This window comes from Pristiophorus japonicus, chromosome 14 (assembly GCF_044704955.1).
Source record: "Pristiophorus japonicus isolate sPriJap1 chromosome 14, sPriJap1.hap1, whole genome shotgun sequence".
Lineage (NCBI taxonomy): Eukaryota > Metazoa > Chordata > Chondrichthyes > Pristiophoridae > Pristiophorus > Pristiophorus japonicus.
In genome coordinates, this window is record NC_091990.1 from 6,648,273 (window position 1) to 6,668,330 (window position 20,058).

At 50.3% G+C, this 20,058-nt stretch overlaps 1 protein-coding gene across 3 annotated transcripts in view; it reads right to left on the reverse strand.

The window, feature by feature from the left end:
- Nucleotides 1–20,058, reverse strand: part of pacrg (PARK2 co-regulated) — a 350,906-nt gene that overhangs the window by 44,845 nt on the left and 286,003 nt on the right. The window lies entirely within an intron of this gene.

Genomic DNA, 20,058 nt, shown 5'->3' on the forward strand with positions numbered 1-20,058 from the left:
TCTCGGAGTATCTGTCTCTGTTATTCATCTTCCTGCGTTCGGGGAACAAATTGTGCTTATGGTATGCAGCAGGAAAAAAAGGGAAGATTTCCTGATAGAGTATTTTTGATTGATGACTGAGCAATAATGATATAAATTTACCAGCAAGCTGAATGAATGTTATTTATGTTATAATTTCAAAATTCTATACGACCATTGGGAAATTAGTTGAAATTAGATGCAACTTTATTTCCTAATAACTAAATGATCCAACTGACCTGGACAAATTGATCTGGATAGCACGTCGACAGCAAATACTGGAGGAATGTTTTTCAAACTAAATAAGCAAGCAAGCAATGTGACTGGACACTGAAGTGAGTGGTCCGACAATGGCTTGTGGTTTGAATCCTCTCGAGCCCATATGGGGCAACGGTGGGATGAGATAGCAGCCAACTCCGCAGCACTGCACGTGGTGTATTTGTTTGAGGACTTCCAGCGAATTCCCAAACAGTTTTCGTCTGATCAATCATGTCAGCTTGGCTTGCGTGACCGGAGCCATCGTCACAAGCCATTTAATCCAAGTCTTGAATGGCGGATTGAGCAACACGCAATCCCTTCACCCTGCCGCCTGAAGGTCACCCTGACTGAGACGAAGAGCAGAGGTCTGTAGGGTCCCATATACAGCATGACATTGGACCATGTGGCAATAACTCAAACCGTGGCCAATCAAGTAGACTGGTGACGATTGGTGCATATGTGCGCTGCATCGTCACTTTGCTCTCTGGGGGGAGAGCAGAGTTTGGGGGCGGGTGGCACTGTTTTTGGGACGGAGGTTAAACGGTGCATCTTTACTGACGCTTCCTGTGGGACACGTGCAGATTGGTTTGGAGAGCGGCTTTGGTGAAAGTGTTGGGGAATGAGTACAAAGCCTGGGAATTCACGGTGTGCAGGCAGGACTGCCCGCATGTTGCTGCTCAAGGGGCTTTGACAGGGCCACAGGTTGTGCCTCCTGTTCTCGCGCATTTGTGCCCTTTACTTTACTTTGCTGGTCAATTACCTCCCCATCCTCCATCTCGGGACTAGCTATGGAATCCCTAAAGGAAATGCCCATGAATGGGGGGGGGGGGGGGGGGGGTCAAGAAAAAAAATATTTGGAAAATAAAATCGGACGGAGTGTAAGATGGGCTGCAACTCACGATCACCCCTTGTCCGTTGCTGCTACAGACGGATTTCATCCCCAGTTAGTCAGGATGGAAGAAATGCAAATATGCTGGTAAAAGAAGTAATGAAAAAAATAATGGATTCATGGGATGTAGACGTCACCGGTATGGCCAGCATTTATTGCCCATCCCTTTTGGAAGGTAGTGGCCACTTCAGAGGACTGTTAAGAATCAACCACACTGCTATGGGTCTGGAGTCACATATAGGCTAGCTTTCCTCACCCTGAAGGACATTAGTGAACCCACTAGTTCCATGGTCACCATTACTGACACTAGCATTTTATTCCAGAAATATTTAATTAATGGACTTTAAATTCCCCAGCTGCCGTGGTGGGATTTGAACTTGTGTCTCCGGATCATTAGTCCAGGATTACTGGTCCAGTGACATAACCACTGCTCTCCCGTACCCTGCATCGATGGTGAATCTCATGAGCTGTTCTACACAATGATGCAGGGGAAGTCAGCCCTTTTTCCCGGGACCAGAATTTCCCCAGCTGAGCCCATTGCACTCACCCAGAGTAAATACGTGGACGGTAACAGATTTGGAGCTGACTTGATTTAGCACATCAATGCGGCATCAGACTTTTGAAGTCTTTCTTTACCACAGGAAATGCGTGGTGGAGGAAATAGTGAGCAGCCAATGTGTCCAGTTAAACAGCTGAATCTTGTTCAGCCTCACAATCAGAGATTCCGTTTCCCTTCGAACGCTCGGCAGAATTCAATCCCCCTCACTGGGAATTGTGAAGGAAACAGAAGCCAAACAGCGATAGAACTTTAAACATTGCTTAATTGAGCACTTACTTAATAATTTAAAACTTCATGCATATTCATTTAGCAACAGACTGTATTAATTTAGCAGTTTTAACACATTATATATATATCTTCATTAATTCGCTGTTCGAAGTACTGTAACACCATGAATTTGTTTTTGTTGAAAATTGACTTTAGTTTGAAAGTTTGAAAGAACAATTACATTTGCTCGCGACATTTAAAGCACCTTAGCACTGTATTCATGTCATTATCTTTTTCCGATGCTTGGAAGGTGAGTTTGTACAACAGCTGTGGCATTGACCTGAAATAGCTTTTGTCCAACCGCCACACTGCACATCACTGAGAGAAGCCACAGGGTGGTTGGGGCAGGAATGGAACAATGTCGCACTGGTGCAGGGCAGGGCACACCTCTAGGTTTAGAGCTGATGTACATGGTTAGTGCGGGCAGAGGGAGGCTTACCCTGCATCTAACCGTGCTCCTACTGGTGGGGGAGTGCAAAAATAGGGCCCATAAATACAAGATAGTCACTAACAAGTCCAATAAAGAATTCGTGAAACTTCCTTACCCAGAAAGTGACAAGATTGTGGAACTTGGTACCACAGGGAGTGGTTGAGGCGAATAATATAGATACCTTTAAGAGGAGGCTGGATAAACACATGAGGAAGAAAGGAACAGAAGGAATTGCCGATAGAGTGGGATGAAGAGGGGGCGAGAGAAGGCTCGAGTGCAGCACAAACACCGGCACAGACCCGTTGGGCCGAATGGCCAGTTTCTGTGGGGTGTAACGCTATACCTGACCTGCGAGTGCTGGATGCAGAAATTGTGCCCTTGGAATGGAAAGTATTCTATTCCTCAGCAGTCACATTCCACACCTTGACGAGCACAAAATGTAACAGAACAGTGATAATTAGTCAGGCCTCACTGACACTCACTGTGATCTCACAGTAATGACTCCCTCTGCTCCAAGCAAACATGGCAGGGTGATGCAAATGCTGCACCACAAGACGACAAACGGGAGCAGGATCAAAGTTCCATGCCTCAATGTTGGAGCAAGTTGTGCCTGTTCCCGGCCTCGCTGTGGGCCTGAATGCTGCTGGCTAATCTGCTGTGTAAACTTTCACAGAAAGTTATCTTCACTCCCAGACCACGTTTATTTTTAGCAAAATCTGTCACAAGTTATTACAGTCATGGTACCACGTCAATAAAACGCTATTTTTATTTTAATATTTCTATGATGCAGTTTTATTTCCTCAGTTTTCAAAATGATCAATAATAATAGAAAGTTTTTGGTATTGTGGTAAAAGGCTTATCACAGACAGTGTTCCGAGTGATACAGCTCACGTGCCTCAGTTTCCACAATATATACACGAACGTTTACTTTTGATTCTGCACATCATCCATTATAGGCAGTCCCTCGGAATCGAGGAAGACTTGCTTCCGCTCTTAAAATGAGTCCTTAGGTGGCTGAACAGTCTAATTCAAGAGCCACAGTCCCTGTCACAGGTGGGACAGATAGTCGTTGAGGGTAAGGGAGGGTGGGACAGGTTTGCCGCACGCTCCTTCCGCTGCCTGCGCTTGATTTCTGCACGCTCTCGGCGACGACACTCAAGGTGCCCAGCACCCTCCCGGATGCACTTCCTCCACTTAAGGTGGTCACACAATGTGATGGAATACTCTCCACTTGCCTGGATGAGCGCAGCTCCAACAACACTCAAGAAGCTCGACACCATCCAGGACAAAGCAGCCAGCTTGATTGTGACCCCGTCCAACATCACCACCTCCACGTTCCCCTCCGAGTCACACACCATCCCAACTTGGAAATATATCGGCCGTTCCTTCATCGTCGCTGGGTCAAAATCCCGGAACTCCCTCCCTATCAGCACTGTGGGAGCACCTTCACCACACAGACTGCAGCGGTTCAAGAAGGCGGCTCACCACCACCTTCTCAAGGGGCAATTAGGGATGGGCAATAAATGCCGGCCTTGCCAGTGACAATCAATCCCAGGAACGAATTAAACAACGCACATGAGTTGAATCTAACAGCTCGGAGTCACTACTTAGACTTTCTGCAGCTAAAACAATTAAGGATGAAACGTCAGTAAATACCAATGCTGGTTTATTGGTCTCCTGCCTTCGAACAATATTGCTGCCCGATTCTCAAGAAGCAAAACAACATTTGTATAATGTTAAGGATCAAAAGTAAATTGCTGTGGCAAATTTCCATTATGCTGTTGCACCGTAAAAATGCAACATGCTCCTTCCCAGCTCCAGCTGTGCTTAAAGCTTTCAGAATTCTCTGGAGATTCAGAGCGACAACCACAGAAGTGGTAAGCAGGTCTCCAGTCATCCTGGATAACCCTTGCCACTGGACCAAGACCTCGCTCTGTCAAGCCCGTGTGGTGGCTGGTGTGCAACGGCCACCCCACGTTAAAAAAATCCACGCACAGGCATCTTCCACCCTTCAGGATGTAGTTCGGGATCCGGAATATTAGGTCCTTCATTGAAATACCTGTGAACTCATCCTTTTTTGGCGTGAAAGCAAGTAATCCTCGTTTCGAGGGACTGCCTATGATGATGATACCTTTATGATAGGTATCCCTGCTACCTGAAACTGTACTCCATCATCTTTCCCCATAATAGAGCTCCTCCCTTTGTGTATTCTGCATGGTATATCACAGAGGCGAGAGAGTGAATAGAGCACGGATCCTCTATCGCTTCACTTTGCTAATTTAGTCACAGAGGAGCCATGGATTGCAGGTAGAAATGTGTCACCAGGTGTGATCATTTCATGATTCACATCTCAACAGCACCTTTAATGTAGAAAAACATCTCGAAGTGCTCCACGGAAGTGCAATCAGACAACGATCTACACCGAGCCCAAGAAGGAGAGATTAGGATGGGTGACTAAAAGCCTGGACAAAGAGATGGGTATAAGTAGGGGCTCAAAGGAGGAGAGGCAGGTGGAGAAACAGAGAGGTTTGGGGAGGGAATTTTAGAACATAGGGCCTGGCTGGCTGAAGGCACGGCCGCCAGTAATGAAAGAAAGACTTTCATCTATATAGCGCCTTTCATGACCACCGGATGTCCCAAAGCGCTTTACAGCCAATGAAGTACTTTTGGAGTGTAGTCACTGTTGTAATGTGGGAAACACAGCAGCCAATTTGTGCACAGCAAGCTCCCACAGACAGCAATGTGATAATGACCAGATAATCTGTTTTTGTTATGTTGATTGAGGGATAAATATTGATCAGGACACCGGGGAGAACTCCCTTGCTGTTCTTCAAATGCCTCCATTTTAAAATAGGACGTGCTTATTTGTACTGCAAAAATGGCCAGCATGCTCCACCCTTTGTCCATGATTGGTCCCCTTGGAGGATAAGTCACACCCTGAAGTTTCACAGGAATGTGTAACTGGAACCGTCCATCACAAGGTCTCACTGACTTTACAAATTGTAACTCGATCCGCTTTGACTTCCTGAAGTGACAGAGGACAGAGCTCCCCAGAAGACAGCAAGGACCAACCCAAGTGCCTTCCCCCAGTCCGTCCCTCCCCCAGCCAAAGTGCCGTACCCCAGTCCAAGTACATCCTTACACCACCACCCCCCCCACCCCAATTGGGGGCAGGCATTGTGTACAGAATGTTAACAGGTTTATTGGAATGAAGAGAATAGTGACAGTGTCGTGACTTCTGGATATCATCCACTCCAACGATGTCCCTTGTAGGGGGTTGGAAGAACGAGATCCATCTTCCCTGAGTTCCTTTTCTCCCCTCCGATCCCCGCCCCCCCCCCCTCCACCCGTGACTCTCCCCGCGCCGTCTCTCTCGCTCTCTCCCAGTCTCTCTCTCTCCCAGTCTCTCTCGCTCTCTCCCTCCCTCCCAGTCTCCCTCTCTCTCTCTCTCTCTCCCTCCCAGTCTCTCTCTCTCTCTCTCTCCCTCCCAGCCTCTCTCTCTCCCTCCCAGTCTCTCTCTCTCCCTCCTAGTCTCTCTCTCTCCCCCAGTCTCTCTCTCTCACCCAGTCTCTCTCTCTCTCCCCAGTCTCTCTCTCTCCCTCCCAGTCTCTCTCTCTCTCCCTTCCAGCCTCTCTCTTTCTGTCCCTTTGGTGAATCCAGAGGTAATGGGGTGGGGCGGGGAGAGAAGCCATTGCTGGAAGTGCTGTGCTTACAATAGGTTAGGTACATGTGGATCCACGTGGGTGCAGTCCCACTGTGCTGGGCAATGGGGGAGAGGTGTGGCAGAAGGATGATGCACTGTGGCAGCAATCACAGACGATGTCATGTGTGACTTTGTTTAGGGCCTTTCAGTTCTGTGGCACGGGGCAGAAACCTGATTGGAGATATTTAAACATCGACAAAATACAGAAATACATTAATAAACTTGCAGAGTGGGCATGTAATTGGCAAATTAAACTCAATATCGATCATTGTGAGGTGGGACATTTTGGCCGGACGAATAAGGAGGTCACAAATCCCTTGGAAAGCAAGACCGAGAAATTCGATAAGGCCCGAAAACAAGATGCAGTTTCAAAATTTGTGTGCAACCACAGGAAGTCTCCTTGTCAACTATTAAATGCAGATGTCAAATAAAAGGCAGATTGAAGGCAGTCACACTGTTTGGGTAAAATCTGAAGAAAGGCAGCTTAATACGCGATTTGCCTGACTGAATTGGGGATATTACCACGGAACATTAATGATAAAATGCTAGGCAGGGCTGTCTGCTTGAAACAATCTGGCACAGGGAGACATAAAGAGGGGGGAAGAGAATAAATTGTGTTTTGTTTTCGGTCCACAGGCTGAACATAGATGCAGTAGTTCGGCGAGAAAGATGCACACTTGTGGCACCAGCAAGAATACGGCACATGGCAGATGGTCGGGAAACAAACCCGAGGATGATCTCATGGAATCAAAAACATCTTAAAGGGGAAGCTTTCCTGCCGATTTTCCTCGACCGGATTGGCCATTCTGAGATGTAGATAATCGCTGGTAATTTCCGCAAGGGGTGTCTCCCGATCTCCTGCCTTGACATTGTTGGAATAGAAGCAAAAATCCCAGAGAGGCAGCACAATCGGTCCTTTGCGTAGTTCCTCAGGAGTTACACTGAGAGATCGGAGAAACCCTGCGGAAATTTGACCCCAATCGATAACCTCCCCTATGACCACTATGCCCTTAGAAGAAGCAGTCGCCATTTTAAAAGGGAAATGATGAGGAATTTCTTCTCTCTGAGGGTCGTGAATCTTTTGAATTCTCTACCCCAGAAAGCCAAGATCAGATCAGCCATCATCAGCATCATAGGCGGTACCTTGAATTGAGGATGACTTGTTTCCACGCCAAAACATTCACAGGTGTTTCAATGAAGGACCTAATGTTCCGGATCCTGAACTACATCCTGAAGGGTGGAAGATGCCTGTGGGTGGATTTTTTTAACGTGGGGTGACCGTTGCACACCAGCCACCACACGGGCTTGACAGAGCGAGGTCTTGGTCCAGTGGCAAGGGTTAACCAAGACGACTGGAGACCAGCTCTGCTGCACGGACCTAGTGCGCACACACATCGCAGTGTGGGCTGGTCCCGTGCTGCCCCTGGGCCCTCGGCTCAGATCAGCCATGATCTTATTAAATGGCGGAGCAGGCTCGAGGGGCCAAATGGTTGACTCCTGCTCCTATTTCTTATGTTCTTATAATGGAAATTGACGACATTAATTTGTCGTGTTGTAGTTACAGTCTTCCCCAGTGGAGGCACTGCATCATTCTCTCAAACTATCAGTGGGCAAAGCCACAGGAGAGTCACTGATGTAATCTATTAAATCTCTTGTATAAACGTGTCATTCCTGCAAGTGTCACACTTACTTCAAATAACACATTCCACGACACCTTCTGTTGATAACATCCCGATTCCTATAAAACAGCACATCCTCTGGCTCTTTCTCAGCAAAGCCACAGGAGATAAGAACATACGAACATAAGAATTAGGAGCAGGAGTCGGCCATACGGCCCCTCGAGTCTGCTCCGCCATTCATTAGATCATGGCTGATCTTTGACCTCAACTCCACTTTCCCGCCTGATCCCCATATCCCTCGATTCCCCTAGAGTCCAAAAATCTATCGATCTCAGCCTTGAATATACTCAGAAACTCAGCATCCACAGCCCTCTGGGACAGACAATTCCAAAGATTCACCACCCTCTGAGTGAAGAAATTCCTCCTCATCTCAGTCTTAAATGGCCGACCCCTTATCCTGAGACTGTGACCCCTGGTTCTAGACTCTCCAGCCCGGGGGAAACATCCTCCCTGCATCTACCCTGTCAATCCCCCTCAGAATCTTGTATGGCTCAGTGAGATCACCTCTCATTCTTCTAAACTCAAGAGAGTATCGGCCCAATCTTCTCAATTTCCCTCACAGCATCGACTGATTCACAACATTGCTATCAATGGTACAGTGATAATTTACTGGGTTTCGGTTTGCAAATAGTTTGTTCTGTGAACTCACACCCATCATCATAGGCAGTCCCTTGGAATCGAGGAAGACTTGCTTCCACTCTTAAAATGAGCCCTTAGGTAGCTGAACAGTCCAATGCAAGAGCCACAGTCTCTGTTACAGGTGGGACAGATAGTCGTTGAGGGAAAGGATGGGTGGGGAGTCTGGTTTGCCGCACGCTCCTTCCGCTGCCTACGGTTGATTTCTGCATGCTCTCGGCGACGAGACTCGAGGTGCTCAGCGCCCTCCCGGATGCACTTCCTCCACTTAGAGCAGTCTTTGGCCAGGGACTCCCAGGTGTCGGTGGGGATGTTGCACTTAATCAGGGAGGCTTTGAGGGTGTCCTTGTAACGTTTCCTCTGCCCATCTTTGGCTCGTTTGCCGTAAAGGAGTTCCGAGTAGAGTGCTTTTACAGAACTCACACACCACCACGTGGGAAGCAGCACAGCTCATTTTGGATTTGAAGAGTTAATATCCGAGTGTCGGAGGATGATGAATTGTCTGCTGCCATCAATGGAAATAGGTGATAGCTTCTACCCATGAAATAGTCTGTTATAAATATCCCCATAAATTTTACAGTATCCAGCAAATTCAATCGCATGCAAAATGAAAATGTCACAAAGAGGTGGTAGATAATAGGGAGGGCGAGGGATTAGATCACACACCATTTCTGACATACTGGGGCCATGCTCCTTGCAACCTTGAGGTTAGCTTTTACATGCAGGGACTGAAGATCTCTTTCATGAGTACCAAGGAGGCATTCTTCAGCGTCTTGTTACTGCTGGTCTCTGCAGACATTGCCCCAGGCAAAAGCCCACACCCTCGCTTATTGCAGTATGTATATAAATACCATTCACTGAACTACAAATCACTTTCAACATAAATCATTAACAGCTGAATACGAATGATGCATTCATTGCAGATAATTCTCTCTGAAAAGTGACTGCAGTTTCTGGGTCTCAGACAGAATCACATCGAATAAATTGGCTTTCATCATCATCAGAGGCAGTCCCTCGGAATCGAGGAAGACTTGCTTCCACTCTAAAAGTGAGTTCCCAGGTGACTGTACAGTCCAATACGGGAATTACAGTCTCTGTCACAGGTGGGACAGACAGTGGTTGAAGGAAAGGGTGGGTGGGGAGTCTGGTTTGCCGCACGCTCCTTCCGCTGCCTGCGCTTGTTTTCTGCATGCTCTCGGCGACGAGACTCGAGGTGCTCAGCGCCTGCTCTTCCTCCACTTAGGGTGGTCTTTGGCCAGGGACTCCCATGTGTCGGTGGGATGTTGCACTTTATCAAGGAGGCTTTGAGGGTGTCCTTGAAACGTTTCCTCTGCCCACCTGGGGCTCGCTTGCCGTGTCGGAGTTCCGAGTAGAGCGCTTGCTTTGGGAGTCTTGTGTCGGGCATGCGGACAATGTGGCCCGCCCAACGGTTGGCTTTCAACGTATAAGGGAGCAGACCACTGGTGAGACGTAGACAGAGGCTTTGAGTCCTCCTGCACCGTGGGGGAAATATTTCCCTGTTAGTGGCCATGCCGGGTCTGAGACTGGCTGCTTTGTATAAATAATCAGTGATTTAATGTGATGGGCTCATGTTCTAACACCTCCATTTCTCTCCAACTCCAAATCCTCTTCCCCAGGGTTTCTTCAGAGATAAGAAATCATTCTGTTTCTCCACACCCGGGTCCTCCTCTTTACCCCCAAAGGTGCTGGGCAGGGCTGCACCAGGACTGGGCTGTACCAGGGCAGGGCTGTACCAGGGCAGGGCTGTACCAGGACTGGGCTGTACCAGGATAGGGCTGTACCAGGATAGAACTGTCCCAGGATAGGGCTGTACCAGGATAGGACTGTACCAGGATAGGGCTGTACCAGGATAGGACTGTACCAGGGCACGGCTGTACCAGGATAGGGCTGTACCAAGATAGGACTGTCCCAGGATAGGGTTGTACCAGGATAGGGCTGTACCAGGATAGGACTGTCCCAGGATAGGGCTGTACCAGGATAGGGCTGTACCAGGATAGGACTGTACCAGGATAGGGCTGTACCAGGGCAGGGCTGTACCAGGACTGGGCTGTACCAGGGCAGGGCTGTACCAGGATAGGGCTGTACCAGGATAAGACTGTACCAGGATAGGACTGTACCAGGACTGGGCTGTACCAGGACTGGGCTGTACCAGGATAGGACTGTACCAGGATAGGACTGTACCAGGACTGGGCTGTACCAGGACTGGGCTGTACCAGGATAGGACTGTACCAGGACTGGGCTGTACCAGGATAGGACTGTACCAGGATAGGACTGTACCAGGGCAGGGCTGTACCAGGGCAGGACTGTACCAGGACTGGGCTGTACCAGGATAGGACTGTACCAGGATAGGACTGTACCAGGGCAGGGCTGTACCAGGATAGGGCTGTACCAGGATAGGACTGTACCAGGATAGGGCTGTACCAGGGCAGGGCTGTACCAGGATAGGGCTGTACCAGGATAGGACTGTACCAGGACTGGGCTGTACCAGGACTGGGCTGTACCAGGACTGGGCTGTACCAGGATAGGACTGTACTAGGACTGGGCTGTACCAGGATAGGACTGTACCAGGACTGGGCTGTACCAGGATAGGACTGTACCAGGATAGGACTGTACCAGGACAGGGCTATACCAGGATTGGGCTGTACCAGGACTGGGCTGTACCAGGATAGGACTGTACCAGGACTGGGCTGTACCAGGGTAGGACTGTACCAGGATAGGACTGTACCAGGACTGGGCTGTACCAGGATAGGACTGTACCAGGACTGGGCTGTACCAGGATAGGACTGTCCCAGGACTGGGCTGTACCAGGACTGGGCTGTCCCAGGATAGGACTGTACCAGGACTGGGCTGTACCAGGATAGGACTGTCCCAGGACTGGGCTGTACCAGGACTGGGCTGTCCCAGGATAGGACTGTACCAGGACTGGGCTGTACCAGGATAGGACTGTCCCAGGACTGGGCTGTACCAGGACTGGGCTGTCCCAGGATAGGACTGTACCAGGATAGGACTGTCCCAGGACTGGGCTGTACCAGGATAGGACTGTCCCAGGACTGGGCTGTACCAGGATAGGACTGTCCCAGGACTGGGCTGTACCAGGATAGGACTGTCCCAGGACTGGGCTGTACCAGGACTGGGCTGTCCCAGGATAGGACTGTACCAGGATAGGACTGTACCAGGACTGGGCTGTAACTGGGCAGTGACCGAGGGGTACTAACATGAAGCTGTGATGGTTTCTGTCTCTGTGGCTGGGTGTCTGTCTTCTATTTTGTCCCGGGTGCATTTGTCTGTGTGTTCTTTTGATAGTCTGACTCTGTGACTGGCCCTGCGGGAAAACGCTCACTGATATGGAGACCCAGCCATGGAAACATTTGTTTCTGCTGTCACAGCTCCGATCAGTATTCATTTCTGATTTTTGTTCACTAATGTCAAGTTGTTTCAAGTTTAATTCCATCAGTTTAAGCCCCTCAGTTTGCATTTCACACTGTTACAGGAGCTTAAATTCAACATCGTGGTGCCACTTTTACACTGTGAAACAGGGTCAGGAATAATTAATTGAGCAGGGGAGGGGCTCGCCTGTGATCTGAACGGGTGTTGTGGCAAGACTGAGATCGAGAGGTTTTGGGTCTCTCGGGGAATCGAGGGAAATGGGGATCGGGCGGGAAAGTGGAGCTGAGGTCGAAGATCAGCCATGATCTCATTGACTGGCAGAGCAGGCTCGAGGGGCCGAATGGCCGACTCATGCTCCTAATTCCCGTGTTTTTAACGTGGCCTGGGATAAATCCATCCGGGTGTTTTCTCTTGGCGGCCGCACAGACTCCTGGGAGGCTCCCGATCGCAGTGCAGAGCCAGACTGTAAATTAACTCAGGCTGGCCAGAGTCTGCGATGCCCGAGGGCCGACTGCCATTTCTGGGGCTTGAGACGGCCCGTGCTGGGACCGTTGGAGGCTGCTGAGAGAAAACAGCCCCAAACCCTCACCCTGTGGATTCAGAAGGAGGAGTGTTGCTCCACCAAACAACTGCCCCCCCCCCCCGCTGTCGGCTCCCCCTCCCCCCACCCCCTGACTTGGGCTCCGTACCCCCCCTCCCCCCCCACCACCCGATTGCGCCCCACCTACACTACACCCCCTTCCCCCTCCCCCCCACACCCGCTGTCGGCTCCCCCTCCCCCCACCCCTGACTTGGGCTCCGTACCCCCCCTCCCCCCCCCACCACCCGATTGCGCCCCACCTACACTACACCCCCTTCCCCCTCCCCCCCACACCCGCTGTCGGCTCCACACTCCCCCCCCCTCCCCCCACCCGATCGTGCCCCACTTCCCCCCACTCAGCTCCTGGACTTTGGGTTTGGAACCTCTCTGTTCTATCCCCTCGTGTCACTGGGGTGGTAACACAGTCACGGCCCACAGACTCTGGTTTGTGAACGGTTTGGGGCCCACAGGCGCTGTCCATCCAGAATGAGGAGGTTAAATCCCAGATACTGCCCAAACATGGCAGAAGTGAGCTGGTTCATGTATATTTTATTTTACAAGACAGGTTTCCAAAACTGACGTGTTGAATAGTGTGATCAGCCCCAGTGCTGGTTTTTGTTGATGCGATGCGACGTTCTGATGCTGGGATGGCTACATTTATCCTTCATTGCCCTGAGAAGGTTGCGGTGGGCCTTCTAATTTACCCGCTACAAACCTTGTGCCGATGGTGCTTGGTTGGGCATTCCAACGGCTGGAAATTCGGGTGGTGGGTTCTTAAGGCGTTAATGTCGGGCGGTCACTAAATTTAGCGCCGGGAAATGGTTAGCGACGGGAGCCACAATATTCAGTGGTTGCACCCTGAGTGTGGGGCAGAGGCTAGGGGAGGCGTTACACACCTCTGTCAGAGCGCTAGGCCAGGGGAGCAGCTGATAATCCCGAGCTAAAGAGCCAGCCTTGGGGCGCCCTGACAGAGGCCGCCTGCAACAAGAATAGGAACAAAAAACACAAAAACATTCCCGATAGATTAAAGTTAAAAAGCAGAAAATCAAACTATCACTCACACGTCCCTCCTGCAGTCGTTCCTTCCCTCACCGCCCCAGGACAGCTCAGCACGCCGGCTTTCCATGGCAGGGTCACTAGGGGGCGCTACGGGTGCAGCGCAAACCAAATGTTGCCTCCGTGGCGATACCGGGGGCATTGCACACCGGCGCGGCGCTCCCGGGCGTTACTGCTCAGCCCCGCCGGTACCGGCACACCGAATTTGCCGAGCAGCGCGAATGCCGGCGCTCACGGCTGCAATTAACGCCCCTTGTAGCACAACACGCGAGGGGCACGATCCCACCCAATTTCTCCTCCCCCCCCCCTCCCCCCGGGAGTGTCCAAGTCAGGATGTTCAGGGGAACCAGGAGCAAGATGCTTCCCGTGATACTGATGTTCTCAGTGAACGAAATCCCAGGACTGAGAGGTGATGGGGGAGGTGAGTAAGCTCGAGTGTGTCACTCCAGTTTGTACCTGGTGTAGCCGCTGTGTGCCAGTGGTAAAAGGGCTGGATATTGGACGCCAGATTAGTACAAGAATATTAGGAGCAGGAGTCGGCCATTCGGCCCCGTGACCCTGCTCTGCCATTGAATAAGATCATGGCTGATCTTCTGCCTCAACTCTACTTTCCTGCACTGTCCACATATCCCTTGACTCCCTTAATATCAAAAAATCTATCGATCTCTATCTTAAATATACTCAAAGACTGAGCCTCCACAGCCCTCTGGAGCAGATCATTCCAAAGATTCACCCTCTGTGTTATGTATGTAAACCTATAATTACCATGTCTAACCACCAGAGGGCTTACCCCCTGGAGTTCCAAGGGATCCCACAATCCCTTGGGAGCACCTGTATATAAGGAGGCCTCACAGGCTGGAGAAGCACTCTGAGATCTGTAATAAAAGACTCCAGTCACACCTTACTTTGAGCTTGCAGTATCAAGTCTGACTCCTTATCCAAGACATAACAACTGGCGACGAGATACAGATGACGAACCCCAACGCAACAATGCAGAGAACTGTGGGCATCCTGGAGAAATTTCAGAGGGAGATGATTGGGAAACCTTCGTGGAGCGACTCGACCAATACTTCGTGGCCAACGAGCTGGAAGGAGAAGCGAACGCTGCCAAACGAAGGGCGATCCTCCTCACTGTTTGCGGGGCACCAACGTATGGCCTCATGAAAAACCTGCTCGCTCCAGCAAAACCCACAGACAAGTCATACGATGAGTTGTACACACTGATCCGGGAGCATCTAAACCCGAAGGAAAGCGGTCTGATGGCGAGATACCGGTTCGACACGTACAAGAGGTCTGAAGGCCAGGAAGTGGCGAGCTACGTCGCCAAGCTAAGGCGCCTTGCAGGACATTGCGAATTTGAAGGACACTTGGAGCATATGCTCAGGGACTTCTTTGTACTTGGCATTGTCCATGAAGTAATACTTCACAAACTTTTGACTGTAGAGACCCCAACCTTGAGTAAAGCCGTAGCAATAAACCAGGCGTTTATCTCCACCAGTGACAATACCAAACAAATTTCCCAGCACACTATTGCTGCTGCAAGTACTGCAAACAAAGTAACAATGTTTTCGAATCGAATGTACATGGCAGGACTTACACGCCTGTACCTACACGTCCATAGATGACTCAGAGTCCTCCAGCAAGGGTGGTGAATACAAGGCAATTAACATCTTGTTGGCGCTGCGGGAGTGATCATTGATTCCATTCATGCCGCTTCAAAGTTTACATTTGCAAGGGCTGTGGAACAATGGGACACCTCCAACGTATGTGCAGGCGAGCTGCAAACCCTGCTAATCCTGCAAACCACCATGTTGCAGAGGAGGACAGATCCACGGTGGATCATGACGAACCAGAGCCTCAGACCGAGGAGGCAGAGGTATATGGGGTACACACACTTACCACAAAGTGTCCTCCGATAATGCTGAAGGTTGAATTAAATGGACTCCCGGTGTCCATGTAGCTGGACACTGGTGCAAAGACGTTAGAGATGCATGAAGAGATAAAGCCGTACCAGCGGTGCAAAGATGAAATGTCTATACAGGCAGACTGCCTCCTATGGGGTAATCGGGTAGTTGTGTCAAAAAAGGGCAGGGACACTTTCATTAGTGATCTCCACAGTACCCACCAATGCATTGTAATGATGAAAGCGATAGCCATATCCCATGTGCGGTGGCCCGGTATGGATGCTGACTTAGAGTCCTGTGTGCACAAATGTAATACATGTTCCCAGTTAAGCAGCGCACCCAGGGAGGCACCATTAAGTTTATGGTCCTGGCCCTCCAAACGATGGTCTTGGGTTCATGTCGACTATGCAGGCCCATTCTTGGGAAAAATGTTTTTAGTGGTTGTAAATGCGCACTCCAAGTGGATTGAATGTGTGATAATGTCAACAAGCACATCCGCTGCCACCATTGAAAGCCTACGGGCTATGTTTGCCACGCACGGCCTGCCTGATGTCTTTGTAAGTGACAATGGGCCATGCTTTACCAGTGCCGAATTCAAGGAGTTCACGACCCGCAATGGGATCAAACATGTCACATCTGCCCCGTTTAAACCAGCCTCCAACGGTCAGGCAGAACGAGCAGTTCAAACAATCAAGGAGAGCTTGAAAAGAGTATCTGAAGGCTCACTGCAGACTTGCTTATCCCGAGTCCTGCTTAGTTACCGCACAAGATCCCACTCGCTCACCAGGGTCCCTCCCGCTGAACTGCTCATGAAAAGGACACTTAAGACAAGGTTCTCGTTAGTTCACCCTGATCTACACGAACAGGTAGAGAGCGGGCGGCTTCAACAGAAGACATATCATGATCGCGCAAATGTGTCACGCGAAATTGAAGTAAATGATCCTGTATTTGCGTTGAACTGTGGACAAGGTCCCAAGTGGCTTGCTGGCATTGTTTTGACCAAAGAGGGGAGTAGGGTGTTTGTGGTCAAATTCGCAAATGGACTCACCTGCAGAAAACATTTGGACCAAACCAAACTCAAATTTATGGACTATCCAGAACAACCCACATTAGACCCTACCTTTTTCGATCCTCCAACACACGAAGCAGAACCCATCACCCGCAGCAGCCCAGCAGGACTCACCACCCCCAGCAGTCCAGCAAGACCAGCTGCACAGCAGCCCAGCGAAGGCCCAACAAACGACTCACCAACGCCAGCATCTGCACCGAGACGAACAACCAGGGAAAGGAACTCACATTGTAAATAGTTGCACTATTGACTTCGGGGGGGGGGGGGGAAGTGTTGTTATGTATGTAAACCTGTAATTACCATGTCGAACCGCCAGGGGGCTTATCCCCTGGAGTCCCAAGGGACCCCACAATCCCTTGGGAGCACCTGTATATAAGGAGGCCTTACAGGCTGGAGAGGCACTCCGAGATCTGCAATAAAGAACTACGGTCACACTTACTTTGAGCTTGCAGTATCTAGTCTGACTCCTTATCCAAGACATAACACTCTGAGTGAAGAAATTTCTCCTCATCTCAGTCCTAAATGGCCGACCCCTTATTCTGAGACTGTGACCCCTAGTTCTAGACTACCCAGCCAGAGGAAACAGTCTCCCTGCATCTACCCTGTCAAGGAACACAATGTTTGCAGTTTATAAAACATGAAAGCCGATAAACAAATCAGGACATTTTTTATGCGTTGTAGATTTGCCGATTATTTGTTTGTTTTATAATGTGGTACAGAACATGATGAATACTGTTTGTCAGAATTACCAGAGCCAGTATCCATCGTTTGAAATCATGTCCCACAAATATCTGTTTTCTGAATACACACCTCTAATGTACTTCGATATGTTTGCCAAAAGCCAGCAGTGTGGAACTGAGTGCCCACGTTTCAGGATTATGGAATTTACAACAGTTTTAATGAAACAACTCTGGTTCAAAAAGATGAGAGCCAAAGCGGGTATTTTTGGAATGGTTTTTAATTACAGTCCTGAGCAAGTTGGCAGGTGTTGAAAGAGAATGGATCCCTGGAGAATGTCGGCAGCTGTCTGTAAATATTAAATGTGCATTGATTGTCTACAGACAGAATGAACCAAACGTAAGGGATGGTCACTCCAAGATTCATCTAATCACATGCTCACTCTGTAACCATTATCCACTGCATACAGAAAACTGCAAATGTACAGAAACATCCAAGTGGCCAGGATATTACTGGCCGAGGATGGTTATTTCCTGAAGTGTTCCAAGCAGTATTACAAGGACACCCTCAAAGCCTCCCTGATAAAGTGCAACATCCCCACTGACACCTGAGAGTCCCTGACCAAAGACCGCCCTAAGTGGAGGAAGTGCATCCGGGAGGGCACTGAGCACCTCGAGTCTCGTCGCCGAGAGCATGTAGAAATCAAGCGCAGGCAGCGGAAGGAGCGTGCGGCAAACCAGTCCCACCCTCCCTTTCCCTCAACCACTGTCTGTCCCACCTGTGACAGAGTCTGTGGCTCTTGTATTGGACTGTTCAGCCACCTAAGAACTCACTTTAAGAGTGGAAGCAAGTCTTCCTCGATTCCGAGGGACTGCCTATGATGATGATGATGATGATGAGAATGCTGAAGCAGAAAATCTCCTCTATCGTGACATAGTCACTTCTGGGCAGTAGAGATTTATCCAGTCCTGTTCTAAACCCTACCATGCCCTTCCATTCCACCAGCTCCACAATTCGCTCACATTTTTACTGAAAAAGAGATGTCTACATTTTATATTCCCCTTTGAGATCCTTCACTTGCAACGGTGCCCTGTCGTCCTGTGCCCGGGAGAAATATCCCAGACCCAAATTCTCCACGGCCACGAAAGCCTTAAAGACCTCTTTCAAATCCCCATCTTGTCCAGGGTAGACAACCATTCCTCCTCTGCAATAATTCGACATCGTTCCAGCAACACGGAGGCCACAATGGAACGCAGTGTTCCGAGTACAGCTGTACCACAGCCTGAATACCTCGACATCCCTGCGCTGCACATCGAAACGTTGATGTGCTCACCTCACCATCTGCAAACACTGCTAAAATTCAGCAGAAACACCAGGGCCGAGGAAAATGAAAACGTCACGTGTGAAACAGGTGCGGGTGGCGTGAGTGTGAGCAATGTGCGCCGGAGGGGCGCTGCCCAGCACCCTGGAAGGACCGAAGCACAAGCGTCCAATGCCAGCACTTGAAACAGGCATTAGAGCCTTTGCATATGCAAATAGGGGGCCTGACGGCTGTTTCAGGCGCCCCCCCGAGATTGGCTGCCCTGAATGTAGCTGGTGTGTGGCTTGTGCTGACTGTGTTCAGGATCACCACCTCTACCCACGGCCGGTTCGGCAGTCCCAGCACGGCAATCGCACAGCCCAATAATTGTCACTTGACCTTTCCAATGCTTAGTGCCTCTTTGTGGAAATCTCCTTGGCCAATAGTGATCACGTGTGAGAAATTAAACCGAGGCCCCGTCTGCTCTCTCAGGTGGATGTAAAAGATCCCATGGCACTATTTCGAAGAAGAGCAGGGGAGTTATCCCCGGTGTCCTGGGGCCAATATTTATCCCTCAATCAACATCACTAAAAACAGATTATCTGGTCATCGTCACCTTGCTGTGTGTGGGAGCTTGCTGTGCGCAAATTGGCTGCTGCCTTTCCAAAGCGCTTTACAGCCAATGAAGTACTGTTGGAGTGTAGTCACTGTTGTAATTGGGAAAGCTGGCACTCAATTTGCGCACAGCAAGCTCCCACACACAGCAATGCGATAATGACCAGATAATCTGTTTTAGTGATGTTGATTGAGGGATAAACATCACTCACTTGCTTTTCTTCGAAATAGTGCCATGGGATCTTTTACATCCACCTGAGAGAACAGACGGGGCCTCGGTTTAACGTCTCATCTGAAAGACGGCACCTCCGACAGTGCAGCACTCCCTCAATGCTGCCCCTCCGACAGTGCGGTGCTCCCTCAAGCACTGCCCCTCCAACAGTGCGGCGCTCCCTCAGCACTGCCCCTCCGACAGTGCAGCGCTCCCTCAGTACTGTCCCTCTGACAGTGCGGCGCTCCCTCAGCACTGCCCCTCCAACAGTGCAGCGCTCCCTCAATGCTGCCTCTCCGACGGTGCGGCGCTCCCTCAGCACTGCCCCTCCAACAGTGCGGTGCTCCCTCAGTACTGCCCCTCCGACAGTGCAGCGCTCCCTCAGCACTAACCCCTCCGACAGTGCAGCGCTCCCTCAGTACTGCCCCTCCGACAGTGCGGTGCTCCCTCAGCACTAACCCCTCCGACAGTGCAGCGCTCCCTCAGTACTGCCCCTCCGACAGTGCTGCGCTCCCTCAGCACTACCCCTCCGACAGTGCAGCGCTCCCTCAGCACTAACCCCTCCGACAGTGCGGCGCTCCCTCAGCACTACCCCTCCGACAGTGCAGCGCTCCCTCAGTACTGCCCCTCCGACAGTGCGGTGCTCCCTCAGCACTAACCCCTCCGACAGTGCAGCGCTCCCTCAGTACTGCCCCTCCGACAGTGCAGCGCTCCCTCAGCACTACCCCTCCGACAGTGCAGCGCTCCCTCAGCACTAACCCCTCCGACAGTGCGGCGCTCCCTCAGCACTAACCCCTC